The sequence below is a fragment of the Phyllostomus hastatus genome, unplaced genomic scaffold, assembly GCF_019186645.2.
Source record: "Phyllostomus hastatus isolate PE091 unplaced genomic scaffold, TTU_PhHast_1.1 phas_scaffold_28, whole genome shotgun sequence".
NCBI lineage: Eukaryota > Metazoa > Chordata > Mammalia > Chiroptera > Phyllostomidae > Phyllostomus > Phyllostomus hastatus.
In genome coordinates, this window is record NW_025334022.1 from 9899085 (window position 1) to 9916604 (window position 17520).

Here is a 17520-nt window from a genome sequence, read left to right on the forward strand (position 1 = left end):
TCTCTATTTTTTATATATGTCCACATTCCCACACAAAGTAAAAAGTGTTTTCTTCATTATTCTTTTGTGTTGACCTTATCTTCACGATAGTATTCACTTGGCTATAGTGTAGTTATGACGTGAGTCTTTGTGTTGCAAGGTTTAGCAATACCTTCCCTTCCAGATGTAGCTATTCCTGGACAGAGGCTAAAAAATCATTTGTTATACAGAGACATGCTCATTTCATGCCATCTCCTTTAAAACAGACAACTCCTTGTTCTTGTGCTTTTATTGCTTGCAATTGCTAATTCAATGTGGAAAAACATTTCTATCCTTTGTATCGAGCTTTTTTTTGTTCACAAAATGTTCAAGAAATCAAAATATTTAAATTTTTATTGCATTTAATTGCCAATGTATCATTCTGAGTATTAGTTATCTTAAGATAATGTTGAATTTAAAAATACATAATTAAAGTTGATGAGACACTCACAATCCATTGCATTATTAGAGTGAACTAGTAGACATGATTCCTATCTCTTACCATCTGACTATTCAGATTAGAGAAAGAGATCTGCAGTATGACACAGCTCTTCCTGTAATTAACAAATGAAAACAAATAAAACTGTCTGCATTGGGAACTCCAAAGAAAGAATCCAACATTCTTCCAGAAACACATAACAGAAAGGTCATTGTACTTCAAAATTATTTCAGAAACCAATCTGAATAAAGGACATCAATATGTAGATGTCCTTTATTCAGGACATCTGAAATAAGGATGTATCTCCTCATCAAAGAACTTTAGCTGCCAAAGAACTTTGATGAGGAGATACAGATTTCTGATAGAAGAACCCAATGTCTAGCCTTTATGAGTTTGTCATGAAAGCATTATAATGAGTTGTTTTTGAAGTGTTCTAATAGGTAGGCAGGCAGACAGTTCTGGGTTTGAGATCTTTATTATTCAAGTGGAGAGAAAACTTTCAAATCCCTGACAATGCTGAGTTGTCATCTTCTCACACAAGATAGCATAGTTAAGAAATATGCATGAGTCATGTGCATCTCTGATATTAACTTCTGTTGTCTACATATTAAACCATATTTAATGGTACAATAATAAAAAAGAGTTTAGAACTTAAGTGTGTAGCAAGAGACAGATGAGAGAGAAAGAATGGGAAAAGAGGAAAAGAAGTCCTAATTTAACCATAGAAATACTGAACTTGCTCATGTTCAATTAGTGCATCTGGATATAGACAAGAAATCAAATGAGAAATATCGTGAAAAAATTCTTAGGTCACCTGTCTGGTTTTAGTTGCCTGTTTTTCTAGAAAAGCAATGTTTTGAAGAGCCCATGACTCTATTGCATTAGGGTTAGTAAATGGTTCTCATCTATTGTACCTTCTTCTTCAGAAACTTCACAGAATAGCTTGAAAAAAGAATATGGACAATTAGAATGAAAACAAGATAGAAATTATAATAAACAGTAGGTATCAGATAAAGGTCAGATAAATGGAAATTATTTGGGGCAAGGGGAACAAAAACAGAAAAGAGGTATTACGATAACACAAAACAAGTATCCTCTTTTTACTATTTCTGTTGTACTATGAGAAGGAAATATGTGTGAAAGAGTATTTTGCCATGTCAGGGACATTATTTGTATTCCTGGATAAGTTGTGCCTTTGGGATTCCACTGGGATATCATGAGGAAATGCTAGGTTGTAATGTTTCCTAAACTACAATGGCTGCCCTGTCTGTCAAGAGCAATGTAAGATCTCATGGACACTGATAGCGGGGTTCATTACCAACAACCTCATTAACAGCATGACTTGAAGAGAATGTTGATGGTTATTAGGAAAGGCTTAAATATGTTAAATCACTACAAAATATTATTCAAGAGAGTATACAGATGTCTACTTAAGGAAGGACATAAAACCTTACAGAAATCTTTGTAACTATACAATCTAGTATATGGTGATAACCTGACATAGCTGTCAAGGATTGGAGCTTTAGGACACTTGCTGGAACCTCAAAATGCCTGAAGAGCCTCTTGCACAATTTCTTCATCATGGCTTAACACATGAACATTTTTCCCTAAGCTAAAAGCTATGGCCTTTAATTATAAAACATTATGATGGCAGAACATGATGCAAAACAATATGTACTTCAAAGTCTCAACTTACCATGATTTTACTATGAAATCTGGCTTTTAATTAAAAATGCTATGGCTGCAGAGAAGGAAGCAAAATGAATTATACCCAAAGTTCTCAAGATGTTTTCAATGTTAAACATTTCATATTTCATGAAATAGGAAAATCCTCACCCAATGTCAAGTAGAACATGGACAGTCTGGCCCTGTGATCTAGTTATTGTGATCCTCACTCTAGTTGCTTTTCCCTGCTCTAGGTTTCTAAGGTCGAACTGACTTTCTGGGCCTCAGTGGGCTTCACATGCAGATTCCCTAGGTCATGTGCATCTCTGACATAAATCCAGGCTGTTCAAAAGGAAACAGGGAATAAAACCAAATAAATGGAAATTGTGTGAAGAAACTTCCCTACCAAAACTTTAGCAGACATGTTATTCTGAAACACAGGAAGGAGATGAAACCTCATCTGTAATGTAGATGGCATGTTTATTTTCCTTTTTGTTCTTATTATTTGAAATGATCCCTGTAATTCCATTGTTATTTGGTTTATGATACAATCATCCTACAAGGGAATAACAATTGCCTCATGTCTTCTCTAAGCTAAATCTGTGCAGCAACTTTTTAAAAAATGTTTCCTGTTTGAATTCTCACATCAGTCTTGTGCAGATATTTTTCCTGTATGCATGTGCAATTCTGCAGCAGAAATGCAATCACACTCTGATACTCTCTTATAATCTGTTCATACAAAATACATTTTGTTGATTTGTCCACTTCATAAAAATAGTTGCCTTGAGAAAATTTAGAATACCTGGTAAGTGCCATCTTGTGACTAGAACCAGAAAGGCAGACACCCAGGTCCTTAGTAGGGAAGGGAGAGAAGTACAGGCATCTAGACAGCCTTCTCAGGCTTCTAGAATTTTTTATTCTCAGTTTAAGAGTTGTGTGAGTGTTAAGACAAAAATGGATCATAATTCCTCATTTTAATGTTTCTTATGATAATACCTTTCATGTATATTGTATGTATTTCATCTTTTTATTTTTCAAAGAAGAAAACATGTCCTCAAAATAATGGTCAAAATATTCTGGTTTGCTTTATATACTTCTAGAGTTTTCTTATAGATATTTTAAAATGTGTATTTTTTAAACCAGACCTTAATAACTCCCAAGAATACATTTGAACATCTTTCCACATCAATAAATATTTTCTATATTATCTGCCTGTGAATTACTTTTACAAGACCTTTCCATATTTCTAAAGTCTTTGTGTTTACACATTTTTGGTAAAGTCTTTGCACATCCATAAACCAGTAATTCTTTTAAACATTAAGTATCCCCTGACAAAAAAACAAGCTTTGAATTCTCACAAGTACTTAATCTCCACAGTTACAGAGTACTTCGGATTATTACTATACAAACCACTAAAACAGATTTTGGTAGAAACACAGCAAACACAAGCAAAGTAATATAAAAAGCCAACACCTCCAACCAATAACTTCATTTTTCATTTGGGATTATCACAATCTTATTTTCAAAGTAAGGAAGATTAATTTCTCAAGTTCTGGTTCATCATTTATCTCTGTTACCGCTGATTTTTGATGGAAACAGAAAACACTCTATTCAAAAGTTAAGTTTTGCAACCCTATGAGGTAATTTTTCCACAGGTGTAATCTGATCACCACATCCCCTACTTGTAAAATATGGTCTTTTGAAATATCTGGAAAAATACAAAATCCAGGTATTAATTCCCTCACATAAACAATGACTCTCACAAAACAACACTCTTGTTACACTACTCCAAAGCAAGAGTCCCTTCTCTTCTCACCTTTACTCCAAAGTCTCCAGAAATCTCTGGTAAAAATTAGATCTTACAATAGCATTACCCCCAGGCTTCTGCCCTTCAGCGGAAGCCTCTGAAGTCTGATGTAACAGGGCTCCTCCGCTAAGACTGCCCAGGGAGGCTCCCTCACAAGCTTCTTGACTAGAGGATGCCCCGCCCCCTTGGTGTGATGGTAGAAAGCCGGAGCTCCTTCCTTCATTTATGAGGAGGAGGATCATCAAGTTAAACCAAAATACAGTTAAAGGAAATAAATGTTTTTTTTAAAGAACTTTAAAGTGCAATGGCAACATGCGTCTTTTGCATTTCCATTAAAACTCTTAGGGAGGGCAATTTCCTGAAAAAAAAAAGTAAATGGTAGTAAATCCCTTTTTCATATCATAAAAATGCAGTTAAAATATTCCTTACATATTTTTCAGGCTTTCTCTTGCACTTTATCCCCAGTAAATATTATACCTGCAAGTCAAACTCCACTAAACATAAAAAAGCATGCTGTGTGTCTTGATTGTGAACATAGTAAATTAATACTTTATTTTAGGTAAAATTATTTTTTTATCATTTTTAATCTGAACCTGGGACATAATATGTGTCTCCTTTTACTCAGTTATTCTAATAGTTTCTCCCTTCAGTTATTTCTAAAGAAATATCATCAAACAAAATCTGACTATCCTTAAATTGAAAACAATACACACATACAACGTCAGGTAGAGGTAAGGCCTACTTGAGTGTGGTTGGTAGGGTAATAATATGGGTGTAATAATTTATAGTTTTACTTTGAAGATTTCACCTAAAATGTCATATGGTGTGCTTGACTGTGATATTGTTATGTTACAGAATTACATGCTTATGATTTTGTGATAACAGATTTTATAATAAAAAGAAGTGTTATATGTGTCAGTATATATATATATATCACAACAAGCCAAAGTAAAAAAGTCAACAACAAACTTAGATATTATTTTCAGTGAATATGATTGTATAAATAAAAATATCCCTAAACTAGTTCTAATATTTCAATAAATGAACAAGACTAGAAAACTGGGCAAAGGATACGTACAGACAGTTTAAAACTTCCTTCCTGCTCCTGATATATACTTTCCTTGTGAATAAAGCTCCAGTAGTGCAACTTGAAGGCTCTCTCTGCTTCTTCTAGAGTAGACAAACAGACCTTTATGCTAATGGATACATAGTTTGCCTAAATCTGGGATTCTATTAGTCCTATTTCACTCTCATAATAAGCAACATCCTGCAATTCACTTCCCTCCCTTAATAAGGCTGGCATTTTGGTTTTATCTGCTATCTTATTTTATTGTAATTTTTAAATTATTTTCAAGATATGATACAACTGTAAATGTTTATGCACATCACTGGGAAAGCAAGATTATTTTGTTCCATTCTAACAGAAGTGGGAGAAAATTCTGGTCAGCTTTTCCTGAGGCTCTATTAACATACAAAGCATTTTGTTCTCTCCAGATTAAAGTCTATTTGTTTTGGTCTTACAATGCCTCATAAGATGTTTAATAGCACATTTTCTCAAAGTCTCTATAACTATTTCAAAATTGAAAGCTTCTCAGTACAACAACTCTATAAAACTAGTTTCTGTTCATGAGACTCTCTGCAAAATTATGGAATCAGTTCTACTGCTTATCAAGGATTTAACATGAAGAAACATTGTTCATTTAAACAAAGCAACATCAAAAACAGAGAACTGACAAACTTTGCTCTTAAAATAAGACCTTGAAAGATTGCTATTTGAAACAAAAAGGTTCTCTGAGGTTTGCTCTTTTATAGTTGTTATTATTTTAATTTTCTTTAGTATTAAAATATTTTAGGAGGCCTGTGCCTTATCCATTAGGCTACTGAGGCTTCTCAGTATTAAAATGTTTTAAAAGAAACCAATGAAACATAGAAAACAAACACATCAAAATATAAAACATGTATATAACAAATGCTCTTGAGGATAAGGAGCAGCTGAAAAGTCCATACACTGCTGGAGTATTTATTTGAATTAATACTTTGGGAAAAATTTGGCATTATCTTCTAAACTTGAACATTATAAAGGTTAACAGACAACATTTAGAGTTTTAAGTAGCAGAGTGGCATATCTAAATTGTTAGCAGAGAAATGCTCTCCTCAGTAAACTATGTTTACTCCAGCACACGTTCAAACTATCCAATGGAATGTAGGAAGTAAATATTTAAAATTCAATTTTTAATCTTCATTTATTTATGGGCTTCTACTTATAAATATTTAAAATGCTCATAATAAATTATTTGTACTTTGGTACATTATACTAGGTCTGTCCAGAAAAAGTCTAGCCATTGTTGATATAATGAGAAACATCTGTGAGTTTCCAGGAAACTTCTGAAAAAGAAGTGTCACTAAGAAAGACTTGTCAAAGCACATGTATAAAAGACCCATGGACAAAGCCAAAGAGGGGTAGGATTAAGGGTGGGGGGACAAAGTAGTGGGGGGGGGAAATGAAGACAACTGTATTCAAAAAATTAAAAAGTGATAAAAATTTAAAGAAGAAGTAAAAAAAGACTAACACTATCCTATATGAAGCCATGTAAACAAAGTTACAATGAGTAAAAGTGTTTAGCACTCACTTAATTAGGTGTACAACAAAAGGCTAAGGAAGACATAGTAAGAATAAGAGAAAGGAAAAACAGAGAGTACCTGAAGATACATATGGCTCATTATTATAAGAGGTCTGTTCAGAAAAAGTCCAACCATTGTTAATATAATGAGAATGCTTTGTGAGAAATTGATGTGACCTGGCAGCTAATGAGGGTGGCCTGGCTATGATGCATGAATAATGATGACTTCACTCTACTATTTAGTGGGGGCAGCAGACACTGTTGAGTGAGCATGTGTACTGTGTGGTCATTGCATTCAAAATGACTGAGTGAGTAAAGCAAGGAATCTGTATCAATTTTTGCATTAAGCTTGAACATTCCTTTGTAGAAACTATTCAGATGATTCAGAAGGCCACAGCTATGGGCAACTGGTGATTGGCTGCTTTATCACAACAATGTGCCCAATCATGCATCATGTCTTGTGCAGAGATTTTTGGTGAAACATCAAATCACCTAGGTGACTCAGTCTTCCTGCAGCCCATATTTGGTGCCATTCGATCTGGCTTTTCCCAAAACTAAAAATGCCATTGAAAGGGAAATTATTTCAAACCATCGATAAGATTCAGGAAAATGCAATGGGACAGCTGATGGCGATTGGGAGAACTGTGTGAGTTCCCAAGGTGCCTACTTTGAAGGGGACTTAGGAGTCATTGTCCTATGTATAATATTTCTTGTGTCCTGTCTCTTCTTCCATAACTGTCTCTATTTTCCATGTTACATGGCCGAATGCCTTCTGCATAGACTTTATATACTTTATGAAAGTATGAACTATGGGGATGTCCAAAATTTTTACACTAGAGATAATTAAAAAATATGTGGAGCTCTGTGCTTTATGGGACTCATAACCCACATAGTCCTTCCACTTGTCTTCTCTTTGATTTGCATAGTTTTGTTAGAACAAGGGTATGAAAGTCTGAACCATTCTTACTAAAGGCTATTCATGCTAAATGTTAAAAATGTAGCACAGTGTACTCTAGATGCAGCTGTAAAGAAATGAGCTTGACAGGAGCTCAAGGAGGGAAGTGTAGTAAACTGCAAAGAAGAAATCAGCATGCAATTGACCAAACAGTGTAATTAACAATGGCTATGCTTCCCTTGAGGAAGACTGCTTTGCATGTTAATCTTACTTCCTTTATTGCTGCAAATAAATACAGTAGTTGGTGACAACCACATCTTCTTGAATAGAACACCTCAAGAAACAAATGTCTTGAGTTTGGCAACAGTGTGGGATTATAACCTGTATACTGATTTCACCTCTCAGTTAAAAGGTACCATTACTCCCATTAAATGTTTAATAATGAGAAACTAAATAATAGTAAGGCAAGTTTTTATCTAAAGGATTGATTCTTGCCAACTTCAGACAATGCTTCAAAATATGTGGGCCTATAATTATTCCATTTGGACTATAAGATTTCTCTGTATTATTATAAAGTCAAATTTTAATACCAACAATGATTGTATTTTTCTTGAATGCCAACCTAAATTTAATTTATAAGTTATATGATTGACTTTGAGACCTTGAGAATAATGAGTGAATATTTTGGGGGTACCTGGAAAATTCCTAAGAAAATCAGAATCCATAAACAGAGAATCAAACATATCAAGTTGCAATGCAATATATTTTATTTAGAGTTTTACATATAAAATATTTACTTTTTCTAAAGTTCAGATTAAATGTTAAGCTCAAGTTTAAACTTTTCTATAATATGTATTTGTGTGCATCTGGGCCCATATGTATAAATATATACCTAAAATAGTACACTAATTTAAATAAGAACAACCTAAAAATAATAGAAAGGGTAGCATTAAATAACTAAAACAAAAAATAATCTTTGAATATAAAATCTGTTCTCACAATGAGATCATATAGACATGTATTTTTCACATACTCTATTCAGATAACAAAAAGGTGTAATATGTCTCACCCGTATGTATGTTTTCATTTCAAAATAGTTAAACTGTATTCTTTTATAATGCCTCTTATCCTACTCATAAATTACTCACTTCAGGAAGAGCTAATTTTTTTTACTTATTGTTGCGCTTCTTTCTGCTGTTTATTCTAAATGTGTTGTATAGTCACTCTGTTTAATGAGATAGCAAAGAACAAAACTGTTCCTATACTTGGGTACACATGTTCTAATTTTATTTTTAATCTGGGTCCATATACACATAATGGCACATTACATGTTCCACACTCATTATTCACATAACAATCCTTTTGTTATTTTCTTCCCCCAAATTTTAACACTAAATTTAGAGTAATAAAATTGTCAAGGGGTCTTCTACAATCAGATCATTTCTGGTAGTTTCCAGATGGCTAGAAGATAATATAAAAAGCTTATTTCCTCAAATTATATCAGGAGGGATGAAAAATAAACTTAATTTAAATGTAATTGGCTTGTTCTTTATTTTCTAATTGTATCCATAATGTTAGAAGAAATACTTTTTTTTCCAGATACACATACTACAAAAACTGTCAAACCAAAAAAGAAAATTAACTCCTAACTCTTAAGTTAATTTTGTATAGCTAAAGTATTGCTGATATAAATATATTTCAGTAACTATCTTTTCAGCTTACAGGATGTGACAAAAGTAAGTTTACAATTGTTCATACAGAAAATAATAAAATAATTCATAAATAATATACAAGAATAAATTCTATGTTTCACATACTCACAACTGTAAACCTACTTTTGCCATACCCTGTATAGGGAAGTAAGCTCTTATTCTTGTGCATGAGCTGGCACAATAACTTTTTACAAATTGATGTATAAGAGTTTATTCCTAGGTTGTTATTTCTTGCTTATTAGTAATTATTATAGTCCATACTTTATAGAAAGGTTTTAAAAGCTCTAAAGATTTGTCAATCACAATTCATAAAAAGTCTTACACTTACTTTTTTACAAATAATGCCTAACACCTTAAGAAAAAGTCATGGTTAGGTCCATATTTTTATGTGTTTTACTCAGTAGAGGAATGCATGCTCCTTTACTGATATATTCAGTCGCTTTAATAAATTAATCCAAACCTGTCAGTCTCCCTCCCACACATGTGTGAACTGAAGGGCTGCTATCACAAGCTTTCAGGCTAATGATTAGGTGTATTAGAAGAGGTCCAAGAAAGCCTTAAAGCCACAATGAAATGGATTGTACAAACAATGGGAGATTTGAAATTTTGAGGACTATATCAGTGAAGAAGCATAGGACTTCAAGAAGTAGACTGCTGACCCCAGATGATTGAACAAGAATTAGTTACATGTGACTACAGGACTCATTGAACAAATGAGAAAAATTTAATCATGAGTTTGCATTAGGATGATTTATGTACTGTGCTTTATATTACCACAACATTTTTTCTCTTATTTTTCTTCTCTTCCTCTTTCTCCTCCTTTTTGTTATAACTCCAAAGAATCATAGGATAACAAAAATAACTAGCTGTTTGAGTAGTGTGAAGTCCAAGTGATCCCCCAAAAATCCATGGAAAGATTATTATGGTGTTGCTCCTTTCATTGCATTTTAAGATACAGCAGATTATATTTTTCAGAATATTACAGTATAAAGTATAACCCATCAGAATTCAGAAACACATAGAATTTTCTACATGTTCATATTATGACATTTTAATGTAAAAAGAGACTATAAATGTGAATTTTCAAGGGAATAAAGAAACTTAAAGATGTTGACTCTAGATATAAAGGAAGCTGTTCAAAAAGCCCACTGTTTAGCCTTTATGTATTACCACAGAAGCACATGGCAAGATGGTGACATGTTTGATATTTTCAATATGATAAGCAATATGAACTTATTCCCCAGCTCTACTTTTTTATTAGCTGTGCCATCTTAAATTCCTTAACTTTTGTGTGCCTCAATTTCATCTATAGCATGTAATCTTAATATCTATCTCTATATTTGACAAGAGTAATTGAAATAATAAAATTCATCACAAATCAAATCAAATTTGTAACTCTAACCACACCAGAAATGTCGTATTTGAAGGTAAAATTATCTAATCAGAATTGATATACCTACCATCAAAGATCAAAGATTATACTTGATAGCAATTTCTAAAACGACCTCCCAGGAAACTGTCTGGTACTTGCTCTGTTGCCCAAAGTCCCTGCAGCACAGGTATTAAAGAATATCTCTCTTCTGGCAGATCAAGAACCTTGGAAATGTGGGTTTGCTGCACAGAATAAGTACTGCAAACAAATGGAGGTAAATTTCTTAGTCCTTGTTCTTTAGCTTTGTATAAGTTAAGCTCATAAAAAAGATAAAGGACATTTCTGAAGTAATAGGGACCATTTAAAACAGAGCTTTGGATTATTTCCATAACCTTCCAATAAAAATTATCAGGCCCTGGCAGTTTCTTACAATGAAAATTGTTAACTATACAATAAGGAGGCATGTGCATGATTCAGAACACTCCTATGGCATTTATGTAAATATATAAGGATGTTAAGAAAAAGACCATACTCTGAAAGTCCAGTTTCATAGACAAAATTACTTTATTACTGTTAAGACTGATTTCCTTTGGATTTGTTTGGAATTCCTTCTGAGATGTTAGAAAATAAATTAAAGGATAATATAAAATAAATATAAACCTTGGGATAACCATAATTGTAATTACTATGTATAAAAATAAGCCTATGTTCTCCCTGGCGGGTGTGGCTCAGAGCATTGGCCTGAGAACCAAAGGGTTGATGGTTCAATTCCCAGTCAGGGCACAAGCCTGAGTTGCAGGCCAGGTCTCCAGTGGGGAGTATGCTAGAGGCAACCACACATTGATGTTTCTCTCCCTCTATCTCTCCCTTCCCTTCTGTCTAAAAATAAATAAATAAATAAATAATCTTTAAAAAGTTAGCTTATGTCTGCTTTTGCCATATTCAAAAATTGTAAAAAAAATTTAACCAGTAATTTGACATGAGAATTATTATTGCTTTTTGGAGAAAGAAACAAAAAGGGTGAAGAGCAAAGATAAACACAATTGTTCCCAAACTAAGAAATAGGGAAGCTATTATATATATTTTGTATCTTTGTTTCAGTTTGAAAGAAAAATCACTGACACCAACTTATTTCATACTCTGCTTCTAATCTCTGTTGACTTTGTTTCATGCTTTGGTGGTTGATGTCTTCATTATGCACTATTGATGGAAGATGAAAACTTAATCTTAGGCAGACATATTCTGAATATTTTCTAATTAAATGCACTGTTTTTTTTTTTCATTTTTTTGACTGATAGTCAGCAGGTACCATTCTGCTACAAAGCTTCATCTTCTAATAACTGGCAAGGACATTATGTATTTTAGACTTTCTGAAATGAAACTTGAATTATTACAAAAAAACCTATTTGTTTATATAAGCATTCCTAGTCCCCAAATCTGTAACCATTCCATTTCAATATCAATGTCCTTGTATACTCTCTTTTAAATATTCTTTTGTTTTTCTGGTTCCTAACTAGTGAGTTACAATTTGACACATTAGAGATAAATTTATCTAAAGCAAAGTTTTACCAGACAATAGACAAAGCCTATAACAATGCCCAAGTCATAAACCAGTATCCAACAGTGGCTATAAACAAGCAGTATGACCTTAGAATGCATACTGATTGAATGCTACCCTACCTTAAAAGTGCAAGAGCAAGAGAAAAGACCTTACTGTGCTCAGATACAGAGAAAGGCAAACTAGTCAGTGAGTCACTTGCAGGTCTAAAGGGGGCTGAGATATTTCTGTGCTTTTCTGAGAAAATGTTCTTTCAGTGCTGAAAAATGAACTCCCACAGAGGACCCTCTGACACATGACCCAAAAAGATACAAGCTGAGTTTGTCACATTTGGGAATTTTGTGTTCCTGAGTTTTCACTAAAATCTACACACTGTCAATGCCTAATGATTCTAGAAGGCAGACCACTTATGTAATATTATAGTAAGATTTTTTAAATGTCAGTAAGGTTGCTAAAGACCTAACAAACATATTATTACAGTGAACAGGTAATTAAAAAAAAAACAGTTCCTGCCACACTCTGGGATTACAGGTTAGATAGAGTTAAAGTGTGACACAGATCTTTTAGGATTAAAAGGAAAAGATCAGCCTACTTCATGATTTTTCTGGAGGACTCTAAAGGAAGAAGGAACCTTACTCTTACTTTCTATGGAACCCATAAAAGAAGGACTAGGATGGATAAGAATTATTCCTATGAACTGAGGTCTTTTTCACCTTCCAGTATGCATACACACACACAAGGACCATGCTTAGCCTTTATAAATTGTAAGTGAAGTATATGCCAAGGTGGTTACATATTTTATATTTCCATGTGACTGGAACTTTGTTCCATATGACAGGATATAAGTTCATTTTCAAGCTCTACCACTAATTAGTTAGTCATGTGATCTTAAGTTTCTTAACTTGTATGTTTCCTAAGTACATAACTAGAAATATGAGTAATCTTAATAGCTACCTCTAGAATTGATTGAAACAATACTCTAATTCTCTTGAAATGAAAACATCTGTGAGTGTCTAGGAAATTTCTGAAAAAGAAGTGTCAGTAAGAAAGACTAACACTATCATATAGGAAGCCATAAAAACAAAGTTACAATGAGTAAAAGTGTTTAGAACTAAATTAGGTGTATAACAAAAGGTTAATGAAGTCATAGAAAGAATAGGAGAAAGGAAAAACAAAGAGTATCTGAAGACACACATGGCTCATTGATATATGAGGTCTGTTCAGAAAAAATCCATCCACTGGCAATATAATGAGAATGCTTTGTGAGAAATCAACGTGACCTGGCATCCAAGGAGAGTAGACTGGATGTGTATGCATGAACAATGATGGCTTCACTCTACTAGTCAGTGGGGGTAGTAGACACTGTTGAGTGAGCATGTGTGCTGTGTGGTCATTGCATTCAAAATGACTGAGTACAGCAAGGAATCTGCATCAATTTTTGCATTAAGCTTGAACATTCCTCTGCAGAAACTATTGAGATGATTCAGAAGGCCACAGCTATAGGCAACTGGTGATTGGCAGCTTCATCACAACAAGGTACCCACTCATGCATCATATCTTGTGCAGAGTTTCATGGTGAGATATCAAATCACCTAGGTGACTCAGCTCCCCTATAGCCCCAATTTGGTGCCCTGCAACTTCTGGCTTTTCACAAAACTAAAATCACCTTTAAAAGGGGAGAGATTTCAGCCAGGCAGTAAAAGTCAAATACCATACGATATTGCCTTTAAGTGAAACCTAATCAACAAAACAAACAAGCAAGCAAAATATAATCAGAGACACTGAAATTAAGAGCAATCTGACAGTAAACACAGGGCAGGGGGGAAGGGATAATGGAGGGAAAGGGGAAGGGTTTTTAGGAACAACTATAAAGGACACATGGACAAAAACAAGGTGGGGTGGAAGCAAGGGAGGGAGATGGGTTTGGCTGGGGTAAGGGGGCAGTGGTGAGGGGTAAGTGCAGACAACTGTGCTTGGACAATAATAAAATAATTTTAAAAAGAAAAGGAAGAGATTTCAGACTATCTATGAGATTTAGGAAAATAAAACAGTGCAGCTGATGGCCATTTGGAGAACTGTGTGAGGTCCCAAGGTGCCTACTTTGAAGGGGACTGAGGAGTCATTGTCCTATGTACAATATTTCCTCTGTCTTATATCTTCTTCAATAAGTATCTGTTTTTTATAGTTCATAGCTGGACACTTTCTGGACATTGCTCCAGAAAGTATGTGAATGTAGATGAGAAATCTATCATGGGTTCTTTATGTAGAAATCTTTAGGGCATTGGTTTGTGTTTAGTTCCTAATTATCTACTAAAGCAGCACTTTTAATCAGACTCTTTTGTCTTAAAATTATTAATTGCTTTCACTTTTTGTGCCCTTGTATTTTCTTCTTAAAACTCTAAGGAGGCCTAAAAATATCTTTCAAATGAGCAATAATTAAATATACCAGATTAAGGACAGGACAGAGAAAGAGAATCAGCAAAGGAGTGACTTATGTCAAAGAAGAGATCTTGTCAATTAGAATACAGTAAGGGTATGAAAATGAAGAGAAAAAGGAGTTAATACAGAGGAGGCCTCATTCATGGAATATACTTAAAAGAAAACAAACAACCCTATAAATGTATTATAATACCCCATCTTTTATGGTTACAGGGAGGCAGAGGTGAAGCTGGCTTATACAAGGTGGGGGGGGGGGCACAAAACAGAGGTTATTGTATTGTTATTTATTAATTATTGTATTATTTTCCATAAAAACAACTGTAAACCTACTTTTGCCCCATCCTGTATGGAGAAAAGTGCCAGGCACCAGTCTCACATTGGTCCATTTCTATGCAAATAAGGACTTCAAATCCACACAGTTTTATTTGTACAAATAGTATTGTCTTAGTTTTTTAGAATGGAGAAGCTCTGATTAGTCAGTAAAGATGCAAATGAGGATATAGCTGTGCAACCCTCATTGGCTGGGGTAGCTCTTTATCTTATTGGTTAACTTATGAGCCTAGGAGCTCCTTTATAAGGGTCTGCTCAAACAGCAGGAACACAGTGCAGAAAGCAAGCAACTCCATGTAGTTTTTCCCTGGATTGCAGAGAGCATGAGAGGCCCCTGTTTAGCAATGACTTCTAGACTCTGTTTATAAATTAGAGCCCTATTCATCACCAGGAGTCCTTCTTAACAGGCACATTCATTCTTGGTGTTGAACTAGAATAACACATTCTCATTGCAGTTAATTTATTTTAAGGTATAAATATGTGTATCCATCCTCATGTGTATGACAGAGAGCAACACTGATGTTATGAAAGACCACATACTCAAAGTTACCTACCGCTTTTGTCATCAGAGCCAAACCCCGTGAGTGCTTTGAAGCTATAGGGATCATAGTATACAAGTGTTTTGTTACCACAGTTTCTGGAACTCCAGTGCCACTGTAAAAGCCACAGCCAGGAGAGCAATGCTGCATAAGCTACCAGAACATCTGTGACTTACCATCACATATGGGAATCTTCTGCCTGAAGAATAACCAAGGAAAATACATATCCATGGAGAAAACCTTGCTCATGCTGAAAAGATCGTATTCCAACTGTTGCTACTGCAGTTGCAGGAAGTGTGATAAGAAAAGGGAAGGGAGGGGAAGGGAATGAAAGAAAAGGAACACTGGCTTCTCTCTTTCTCTCACCTTCAAATGCCTTAACAATGCTTACTTTTGACATAATCTAATAGGTATCAACCTGGAAAGGGGATCTGGGAAAAGTATTGTATGGGATTCCATTTCCTATAATATGGACAGGGCTGAGAACACCAGGCACAATAAGATTTATAGTGTCTTTATTGCCAATATTTTTTCTGAAAAATAATTATATATGCTTATAGAAAATAAAAAATACAAGAGGATACAAGAAGAAGATAGCATAACATGAAAATTATTCACTATTTGTAGTTTTATCATTCATAAATTTTTACACATTTCTATGTGAATTTCTATTTGAAGCTGTGATTATTTTATTCGACAATATATTTGAACTCAGAGTAAATTGAACAGTAGAAAATTGTGTAATATAGGAGTTGATATGGTTCTGTATCACTTACCACTCTTACCTCTTGCCTGCCTTCCCAGATATACTCTGTTAATTATTGGCATATACTTTCCAGATTTTTTACATATTGTTCAGACATATATATTGTGCTTTAAGATGGGGCTATGGGATACATGCCATTCTGCATTTTTAAAAAAACATAACATGACATATTTGCATACCACTATATATACCATTCATTCTTTTTAGTGATTACATATTTGTAACATCTAATATATAGACCATCTAACTTAATGTTTCATAACCCGCTTTTCTTTAAACAGCTTTATTGAGGTACATTTGGCATACAATAAAGTACACATATTTAAAATTTTATAATTAATAAATTCTGGCATATATATGAAATTATCACCATGGTAAATATAATAAATATACTTATCAATGGCCCAAATTACCCCACACCCTTTTGCTATGTTCCTTTCTCACTCAGTCCTTATCCCAACTCAACCACTGAATTGCTTTCTGCCACTATAAATTTGTTTTTTCTAATTTGATTATTTGTTTTCTCTATTGACTTGTATGACTTTGTATGATTTTTTATATATTTTAGATACTAATTTTTTATAAAACACTGTATATAGTGTTTTAAAATATTTTTCCATTCCATAGGTTGTCTTTTTACTTGTTAGTCATCTATTTTACTGTGCATGGTTTTGTTTTTTTTGCGTTGCTGTTTTTAAATCCATCTAATAATCTCTTTTCATTGATATATTCAGGCAACTGGAATGAAGGTAATTATTGTTACATTTAGGCTTAAGTCCTCAGTGTTGTCATTTGTTTTCTTTGTTTCTTCTTTCACCACTTCTGTTTTCTTACTTTCTTGTAGGTTATTTAAATATTTTTAGAGATTTTATCTTGATTAATTTATGGTGTTTTAGAGTACAATGGTTTCTATAGTTTTCATGATGGTTACTCTAAATATTACAATATGTATATGTACTTATCATGGTTAACTGATCTCAACATTCACAATTTTGGGTAAAGTGACAAACCTTAGGTCTTCCATTTAGATCTTCCATTTAGGTCCCCTTACCCTATTCGCTTTTAAAATATAATTGCCTTACATATTTCTTCTCTGTATATTAAACATGACATCACATGAAACTATAATTTTTATCTCAATTATCAAAGAAACATCATACTTAACCTATATTTTTACCAACTGAGTTGTTCTTTATATTCTAAAGTTTCAAACTTTAGTCTATTATCATTTCATTTCTGCTCAGTGTACTTTCTTTAGCCTTTTGTTTGTGATGGGCAACTGCCGTGTTGAGCCCCTGTGCTTTGTTCTTTGTTTTATCCAAATAAGGTAACTAGATCTAACTTCCTCATTTGGGCTTC